Here is a 9,984-nt window from a genome sequence, read left to right as displayed (position 1 = left end):
TGTCTGTTTCTAGATATTCTATGTAATGATGATTTTATAAAATTGGGATAGAATATTAAATCTATTTAATTTATTATGTTATATAAGCTATACACTATAACATAATAAATATGGTGAAATTTTAGATATTGAATTTAATGCAACAGACAGCCTTTTGAAATAAACTGAAAACACATTAAAATATATAAAATACTTTCATTTTGATGCATCTTCTTAACCCTATTAAACCATTTGCACTATATTTGCTACATCACTTTCTGAGAAATTTTATGTTTTGTTTTTTTTTACATCTGTCAGGCATTTAATATGAAGCAATAAATAATATAATCTTAAATTACATTTAATGAAATCATAATACTGTTCTAGATGTTTAAAATTCATAGTGCTACACAATTATATGAAAAAGAGCTGTTGATGCCAGCTAACAATCTTATTGCTTCAATTAATTTTGGGTCAGCAGTGTGTCTGCTGATTACAAAAAGGATGTGCACAGCATGGATCATTGTAAATGTTTGTTTGGGGATTTTTTTTTTCTCTCGATAAATCAGCAGTGTTAAATTAATTTAAATCAGCACAGTTTATGACAGGCATTTGTGTCCCGTTAATTTAAATATATCAGCCAGTGATGAGCTTCAGATTTGGACAACCACTGAAATCCCACTGGTGAATAGTTTCAGCACACACAAATCTTACATATCTGAAATAAGTTTCAGACTGGTGGTCTTTCCATTAACACTTGATAGCTGTTACATATCTCCTCGGAATGGATTTGGAGCAGTGATGCCAACTCAGGTAATTTAACACCAGAAATAAATTCCTCAGAAATACCAGCGCCGTTGTACTATATTGAAGACAAAATATGCAAATTGCAAGTGGTGTTGGGCCCAGTGTATTTCCAGAGGTTGAAAGGATTTAATGAGGATGTAGTCTTGCATGGTATCTTGGATCGACTTTCACTGCCATGCTTCACATAGACTGGGATAATTACTTGCAAATGTACCAGTGTATCACAGGCGACAACGCCAGTTAAAAATAAATCGAGAAAAGGGAGGGAGGAGTGATTCATATTTAGCGTTGAGAGAAAAATATATTTATAGGCCACATTTAGTGATGATGCCGTACCTCCACTTTATACAGTTGCATCTGTAAAAAATTTGAATCTTGTGAAAAAGTGCAATAATTTTTTGTCAGTTTTTTTCACAAAGTAAAAAAAAAATTATATGTTGAATTCGTTATATTTGTAAATAAAAATATTCCAAGCATTTTTTCATTATAATTTTGATAATTAAAAGACATCCCAGTTAGCAACACAACATCAAAGTATTCATGGTGGTAAGTCTTTCTGTGTACATGCGCTCATAATTAGTGGTCTCTAACGTTTTTATTCCTCTCCCTGAGCGAGTTAACATGTGCAATCCCAGAAAACGTCTCACTCGGCAATTCTTGGCATTTCTCGGGGTGTGACGTACTTATTAAAAAAACAGAAACATCCCAATAGCTGACAGCTAAACAGCAAAACAAATGCGGTTATGTCCGATAACGAAGCTTCGGAGCTTTTATTTTAAAGTGATGGCACGGATTTACAGAGGAGACAACACACTTCACCCGAAATGCTTAACTTTTTCAGAGTCTGTCTGATTAAAGTGTTGTGATGCTGCTGTTTGTGTCACAGGATGGTGGTTTAGTGCCGCTGTGATCATGGACGTGCCTGGACATGCAGATGTATGTCTCATATTGGAAAAACTCAGAAGGCACTATTTACAGGAGATAATGGACTCTCTATCTAACATGCCACAATCATGACAGAAGTTGAGCAGAGCTGGGATCGGCTATTATGCGCACTCGCGATTAGAACCTGAGGGCAAGCTGACCTGGTCATTATTGTCTCTGGCCTGCCATCCGTACCTGAGGACTAGTGGAACTTCAAAATGATCTCTGGCTGTTGATGCGAGTGAGTACTAGTGGACCTTTTCCTTGACTGGCGATCGCAATTGCAATCGCAATGCGTGCATGAGGGCTTCTTTTTGTTGTGGAGTTATTTGGAAATCTTTACAACAGGATGAGTGGAATGTTAATTTTTTTCATCTTTTGCTGTGTTTCTTTCAATGGAGCTTTCAGTGAAAGTAAAACTTTTTTTACTTTGAGAGAGTCTGTGGATGTGGTGTGTGTGTGTGTGTGTGTGTGTGTGTGTGTGTGTGTGTGTGTGTGTGTGTGTGTGTGTGTGTGTGTGTGTGTGTGTGTGTGTGTAGCTGCTGTTTTAACCCCCAATTTACAAGGACTTCTTGCTGAATTTGAACAATATATAAGCACTAATAAGTTTATAGACTCTCTCAAATGTCATGAAACTGTTCATCTCTACAAGGAACTTTTTAAAGAGAATTAATATTGAATGATTCCTTAACAAACATAAACAGCTGACATGCGGGTTAAAATGGCTGCTACGCTGTTTTAACCCGCATGTCAGCTGTTTATTGCCGCTTAATTGGCGTTGAATGTCTCCGTGACATTTTCGCAGGCAACATGATGATGACTCATGACTGCAGGTGCACTAAACCTTCTCATGGCTGCTGCTTTTACTTTTTATCACTGCATCCAAATGAACAGTTATCACTTAAAAACAAGTCATCATAACACAACATCACACTTATGGAAACTTTGGAATTAATCTATGCCTCAGTTCTTAACATTAGCAACTACATTCCATTGAAGCACATGCTGGGATGCTTCTAATAACTACGTCACCTGTCGGAAACACACGAGTATTCATGAGTACTTTGTTTTTGGAAGTCTTCGTAGCTATTTGCTGCGAATGCCGTATACTTTGAAACTGGTCATGGAAGTGCACAAAGTAATCCTGGTGGATCATCGGGTGGTCACTAACAGCCTAAATCTAAATTGTTATGATTTGGGTGCAACAGGTCTTTTAAAGCCTATAGCTTTTAAAAAAGAACAATATCATATCTCAATATATTACAATTTTTCACAAGGTCAATCCACAAAAAGGATTCTTAATAGAGAAATGTCAAACTCTAAAAAGTATTTTCATTTATGCACTCAGTACTTCCTTTGAATGAATTTCTTCATCAATGCAGCATGGCATGGAGGCAGTCAGCCTGTGGCATCACTGAAACAGCCCAGATTGCATTGATAGCAGCCTTCAGGTCATCTGTATAGTTGGGTCAGGTGTTTTCCATCTTCATGTTGACAATACCCCACAGATCTCCTGGTAGATGGATGCATTGAATTTGGACTTAATAAAGCACAGTGGAGCAACACCAGCAGATGGCATGGACCCCAAATCATCACTGACTGTGAAAACTTCACACTGAACTTCAAGCAACTTGGATTCTGTGCCTCTCCACTCTTCCACCATACTCTGGGACCTTGATTTTCAAAGGAAATGCAAAATGCAAAAATATATTTTCACCTGAAAAGAGGACTTTGGACCGCAGTTCTGACTATTGTGACTTCCTTGTGAAGCTCCCCCAACATCTTGAATTGGCTTTATATATATATAGATCGGATCAAAGCCGTTGCAAGCTCTGCAAAGTTCTCTGTAGTCTTTGCGACTCATAATGTGAGAGAATAGTGAGAGAACTTTGTGAGGGGTTGATGATGGATGAAACTACTTTGTGAGTGACTGGGTACGAAACCTAGGATGTGACGTTCCTTGTGGGAGTTATCCATGAGCTTCCCTGGGAGCACACAAAAATAGTGAAGATGATTAGAGAGAGGCCGCGCTTCTGGAAGCAGCCGAAAGAGTCCAGCATCTGCAGCTCAACTGCTGATCTGTGTGCACACATGGTCAGCAGGCTGAACATACTGTACCTGTCCACGCTGGGTTTAGCTTTTTTTTTTCTAAATCAGGACCACAATGGGAAAAAGTCTCATGTCTGTCGGCTATAAGGCGTGTGCACACAAGTTTTTTTCCAGCTACGTCTTCTGGCTAAAGTAAAACATTTTCTCAGTCGACGTGATCTTGAGACAGCTTTCATCAGCTTTAGACCGTAATGCACTTTATGCTGGTGTTAACCAGTCTTCTCTTGCATGCCTCCAACTTGTGCAAAATGCTGCTGCTCGTCTTTTAAGGAACACTTCCAGATGTGAACATATTATGCCTGTACTTTACTCACTCCACTGGCTTCTAGTTTGTTTTAGAATTGATTTTAAGATGTGCAGCCAGGACACTCTGCCGGTCCCAAGCCTGGATAAATGAGGAGGGTTGCATCAGGAAGGGCATCCGGTGTAAAACAAGCCAACTCAACAATGCAGACTAAGAATCAAATTTCAATACTGGATCGGTCGAGGCATGGGTTAACAATGGCCACCACCGGTGCTGTTGCCCAACAGGATGTTTGTGCGTATGCATTGAACAGCAGTTCGGAGCATTCTGCCTTCTTAGAGTCCCTGAATGGAGTCCTGTATGGGGCTCCCTGATCTAAACCTGAGCGGTTGTTTGTTACTGGACTTCTATGCTGGTCATGGGCTGTCCATAACGAATACCATGTTCAAACATAAGGATGCTCATAAGTGTATGTGGTGCCAGAGCACCTTAGGCTGAAGGTTGATAATCGATTTTGTGATTGTATCATCTGATCTGAGGCCACATGTTCTGGACACTTGGGTGAAGAGAGGGACAGAGCTGTCAACTGATCACCATCTGGTGGTGAATTGGATCAGAGGTTGGGGGGAGGACTTTGGACAGACCAGGTAAGCCCAAACGGATGGTGCGGGTGAACTGGGAATGTCGGGAGGAGCCCACTATCCAACAGATCTCCAACTCACACCTCCAGTGGAGCTTTTCTGACATCCCTGCGGAGGTTGGGAGCATTGAACCAGAATGGGCAATGTTGAAGGTTTCCATTGCTGAAGCTGCTGTATCCCCCAGACAGAGGTTGTTAATGTGACCCGGGAAAGGGAAGTTTTGGGTGTCCTGATGAAGCTGTTGCCCCCATGACCCGATCCCAGATAAGCGGTTGAAGATGAGTGATGAGTGAGTGAGTGTTTGTTTTTAAAGCTATTAATGGCCCTTCACCGTCCTACTTGTCTGAAGTTTTAACTCTCCATACTTACAGTAGGACATTATGGGCGTCTGGTCAACCTTACTTAGATGTTTTGAGGTCAAAATACAAACTTTGGGGTGATCATGCTTTTACGGTAGCTGGCCCCAGACTGTGGAACCAGTTACCTCCTGATTTACGCACTATTTCAGCCAGGACTTCTTTGATGGGGTGGACCAATGGACATTACTTATTTCATTCTGCGGGAAATCATTCTCCAAATGGGCAAGTGCCCTGTTCACAATATTCTTCTTGTTGTATTTTCTTTTCTCCTCAGTGGAGAAAAAAGGCTTTGGTATCATTATCCATCCATCCATTTTCTTCCGCTTTATCCGGAGTCGGGTCGCGGGGGCATCAGCTCAAGCAAAGCCGCCCAGACCTCCCGATCCACACACACCTCCCCCAGCTCCTCCGGGGGAACCCCAAGGCATTCCCAAGGCAGCCGAGAGATGTAGTCCCTCCAGCGTGTCCTGGGTCTTCCCCAGGGCCTCCTCCCAATGGGACGTGCCCGGAACACCTCTCCAGCGAGGCGTCCAGGGGGCATCCGGAAAAGAAGCTCTCCCGGAGGTGGGAGTTGAAGACCTCGCTGACAGAGGGTTCCGCCAGTCGTTCCCTGCAGACCCTCACGATACGTATGGGCCTGCCAGGTCTGACCGGCTTATTATTATTATTATTATTATTATAACCCCAACCAAAATGCCTATGTTCCTTTCCGACTTTCTGACTGTCAAATGCACAATGCATGTTGCGTGGAAATTTATAGTAATATGCACGAAACACCTCCCTTTCCTTTCCATATGATATCATACGAAACATGTCATGGGAATATGTTGACTTCAACTAAATTGAAGCAAGCGCTTTGAAACAGACATTAGGCAGGGTGACAACTACTGCAGCTAGAGTGAGATACAATATAGTTGTCACATGCAGCTGTTCCATGTGGCAGGGATACCTGAGCTGTACTGTAACATGATCAACTGTGACCAAATGCAGTGATCAAAGCTTTTCTTATATGATAATGCATATGACGTGAATGGGCTTAATTATGTGTTAAGCTCATTATGATTTCATCATGTAGAAAAAGACAAGTGGACAATTCTGCAGAAAAAAGAAATTACAATGACAGCAAAATGTGTTCCTGTTACTTTACAGGCGCATCCATCATGAATGTCTTGCTTCTAACTCGAAGATCATTTTCACTGCAGAAATTACAAGCAAGAAATGGTGGGATATGCAGTAACTCAAGATGTGTCATCTGTGGTTTGAAGGCACATTTTTGATTACGTTTATCATATACAATGATCATACAGTGTGATCATCATATATGCACAGTTAATAAAGTGTAGTGTGTCTGCTTGGTGTCTGTGCTTGCCTAAATTGTGCTATACAGTGGAAAAAGTTCCTAGACAGTTCCTCAAAAGCATTCACGTTATCAAACATCTTGTATCTGTCACATTCTGGACATAGACTTATACCTCTCTCTCGCGCGCTCTCTCTCTCAAACGGACACACACATTTATACAATACTCCTATGCTCAATATACCTTTTAACTTGTGAAAAACTGTGTATTTCTGTAGTTATTGTTGTCATCAGAAGATTAGCCTCTGTTAAGCACAATTTGTTTGCTTTTTTGCTTTTATTTCACCACTTTCCCAAGGATTATTGTTCTTATTACAGGAAGTGTTTTTGTCACCATTTCTTACTGTCACTCTTTCTGTCATTTGTAGTATTGTTTGTCAAATCATTGTTTTTTCTTTTACCACCTTAATTCATAGTGGGGGTAAAAGGGGCAAAGAAAATCTCTCCTGCAATACTTTTGCAGGAGAGATTGTGTATATATATATATATATATATATACACTCAACAAAAATATAAATGCAACACTTTTGGTTTTGCTCCCATTTTGTATGAGATGAACTCAAAGATCTAAAACTTTTTCCACATACACAGTATCACCATTTCCCTCAAATATTGTTCACAAACCAGTCTAAATCTGTGATAGTGAGCACTTCTCCTTTGCTGAGATAATCCATCCCACCTCACAGCTGTGCCATATCAAGATGCTGATTAGACACCATGATTAGTGCACAGGTGTGCCTTAGACTGCCCACAATAAAAGGCCACTCTGAAAGGTGCAGTTTTGTTTTATTGGGGGGGGGGGGGGGGGATACCAGTCAGTATCTGGTGTGACCACCATTTGCCTCATGCAGTGCAACACATCTCCTTCGCATAGAGTTGATCAGGTTGTCGATTGTTGCCTGTGAGTTGGTCCACTCCTCTTCAATGGCTGTGCGAAGTTGCTGGATATTGGCAGGAACTGGTACACGCTGTCGTATACGCCGGTCCAGAGCATCCCAAACATGCTCAATGGGTGACATGTCCGGTGAGTATGCCGGCCATGCAAGAACTGGGACATTTTCAGCTTCCAAGAATTGTGTACAGATCCTTGCAACATGGGGCCGTGCATTATCCTGCTGCAACATGAGGTGATGTTCTTGGATGTATGGCACAACAATGGGCCTCAGGATCTCGTCACGGTATCTCTGTGCATTCAAAATGCCATCAATAAAATGCACCTGTGTTCTTCGTCCATAACAGACGCCTGCCCATAGCATAACCCCACCGCCGCCATGGGCCACTCGATCCACAACATTGACATCAGAAAACCGCTCACCCACACGATGCCACACACGCTGTCTGCCATCTGCCCTGGACAGTCTGAACTGGGATTCATCCGTGAAGAGAACACCTCTCCAACGTGCCAAACGCCAGCGAATGTGAACATTTGCCCACTCAAGTCGGTTACGACGACGAACTGGAGTCAGGTCGAGACCCCAATGAGGACAACGAGCATGCAGATGAGCTTCCCTGAGACGGTTTCTGACAGTTTGTGCAGAAATTCTTTGGTTATGCAAACTGATTGTTTCAGCAGCTGTCCGAGTGGCTGGTCTCAGATGATCTTGGAGGTGAATATGCTGGATGTGGAGGTCCTGGGCTGGTGTGGTTACACGTGGTCTGCGGTTGTGAGGCTGGTTGGATGTACTGCCAAATTCTCTGAAACGCCTTTGGAGACGGCTTATGGTAGAGAAATGAACATTCAATACATTCCTGCTGTCAGCATGCCAATTACACGCTCCCTCAAATCTTGCAACATCTGTGGCATTGTGCTGTGTGATAAAACTGCACCTTTCAGAGTGGCCTTTTATTGTGGGCAGTCTAAGGCACTAATCATGGTGTCTAATCAGCATCTTGGTATGGCACACCTGTGAGGTGGGATGGATTATCTCAGCAAAGGAGAAGTGCTCACTATCACAGATTTAGACTGATTTGTGAACAATATTTGAGGGAAATGGTGATATTGTGTATGTGGAAAAAGTTTTAGATCTTTGAGTTCATCTCATACAAAATGGGAGCAAAACCAAAAGTGTTGCATTTATATTTTTGTTGAGTATATATATATATATATATATGTGTGTGTGTGTGTGTGTGTGTGTGTGTGTGTGTGTGTGTGTGTGTGTGTGTGTGTGTGTATGCTCGCCTAACTTTGTAGGACACCAGGTAAATAATTATCTAATTTTTTATGTATCTATTTAGCTTTTGCATAGAGTTATTTTTATGTGTGTACAACGTTTCTGATATTAGGAATTTTCCATTATAAATAATGTTATGCTAGAATTTATAAACCATATTAGGTTAAACCTGGCTACAGATTTTATGGCTTTATTTTAAAAAGCTGCCAAAGAGCTGCTTTGCATTTTTGTCATTTTAATTGCTTAATAGAAAGAAACCATGTTCTAAATTTCTTCAAGGTTCAAAATTCTCATTATGGTTGTAAAATGTGGCTGTGAAGGTCAGATTTCGAAAGGGCCGCATATGGTTTATTTGATGACTGCACATGTTCTTATGAGGGTAAGGTTATACAGCACAGTCAAAAATAGAAATATATTTGGCAGTCAGCTCCTCTGTCACTGACATTTGACACGAGAATACATATAAGGTCAGGCGTACGTTTTTAAATGCCTGCTTAGCTGTCATTTTTCATCATTACGGCATGGCATCTGTTGGAGCCGCAAGTATATATGCAGTACATCCAGAAACTATTCCAGGTACTTTACTTTTTTCCACAATTTGTTATGTTACAGCCTTATTCCAAAATGGAATAAATTCTTTTTTTTTTTTCTCACAAAATTCTACTGACACGCTCTATAATGACAACATGAAAAAAGTTTATTCTTTTTACACATTCACTCACACTCATCTTCAACTGCTTATTCCAATTAAGGGTCGCGGGGTGCTGGAGCCTGTTCCAGCAGTCATAGAGCGGGAGGCGGGGTGCACCCTGGACAGGACACCAGTCTGTCGCAGGGCCACATATAGACAAACAAACACATTCACACCCATTCACACCACAGACAATTTAACGTTTCCAATCCACCTAACATGCAATGTCTTTGGACGTGGGAGGAAGCCAGAGCACCTGGTGAGAAACCACGCAAACACTGAGAGAACATGCAAACTCCACACAGAAAGGCCACAGGTGGGAATCAAACCCATGACTGTCTTGCTGTGAGGCAACAGTGCTAACCACTAAGCTACTGTGCTGCCCTATTCTTTTTTAATTTTTGCAAGTTTATTAAAAATAAAAATAAATCACATGTACATAAGTATTCACAACTTTTGCCCAATACTTTGTTGATGCACCTTTGGCAGTAATTACAGCCTCAAGTCTCCTTGAATATGATGCCACAAGCTTGGTGCACCTATCTTTGGGCAGTTTTGTCCATTCCTCTTTGCAGCACCTCTCAAGCTCCATCAGGTTGGATGGGGAGCGTCGGTGCACAGACATTTTCAGATCTCTACAGAGATGTTCAATCAGATTCAGGTCTGGGCTCTGGCTGGGCCACTCAAGGACATTCACAGAGT

The sequence above is a fragment of the Thalassophryne amazonica genome, chromosome 16, assembly GCF_902500255.1.
Source record: "Thalassophryne amazonica chromosome 16, fThaAma1.1, whole genome shotgun sequence".
Taxonomy (NCBI): domain Eukaryota; kingdom Metazoa; phylum Chordata; class Actinopteri; order Batrachoidiformes; family Batrachoididae; genus Thalassophryne; species Thalassophryne amazonica.
This window is presented reverse-complemented; position numbering follows the sequence as displayed.